The sequence below is a fragment of the Sinocyclocheilus grahami genome, unplaced genomic scaffold, assembly GCF_001515645.1.
Source record: "Sinocyclocheilus grahami isolate Dianchi unplaced genomic scaffold, SAMN03320097.WGS_v1.1 scaffold1698.1, whole genome shotgun sequence".
Classification (NCBI taxonomy): Eukaryota; Metazoa; Chordata; class Actinopteri; order Cypriniformes; family Cyprinidae; genus Sinocyclocheilus; species Sinocyclocheilus grahami.
The window spans coordinates 36,319-36,792 of NW_015506877.1; positions in this window are offsets into that span (position 1 = coordinate 36,319).

The window sequence follows — 474 nt, forward strand, 5'->3', positions numbered from 1 at the left end:
AGTAAAAGACCGCTTCTTAAACCAGAGAAGGTGAACATGTTAGTGTACTTGTGTGAAAAAAAAAAAAAAACATGCAAGCACTGTCACCGGCAGCAAGTTTAGTTTTACTTTTCTTTTTGTTTTGTTTTCATTTTGAAAAGCTTATTTTTGCTGTTTACTTCACGTTATGCTATGGAGGCTCTCTTTTTAAAAAAAATTTTATTTGAATGTTTGCTAAACGTTCTGTAATTTATTAGTCATTATAGCCTAATACAGGTGTAGGCCAATGCCATGCCTCATCTTATTCGTTTTTTGTTAATAACGTTGTATAAGCTAGTTTGTCTTACTGTTTTATTGTTGTTGTGCATTTTAATTAAAAATAATGAATCCATCTTTTTTTTTTGTCTTAAAAGGTGAACGATGTATAGATGTAAGCAAAACAGACAATTATATTTCATTGTAAAACCTGACAAGATCGTGAAATCGAAAGTGAAA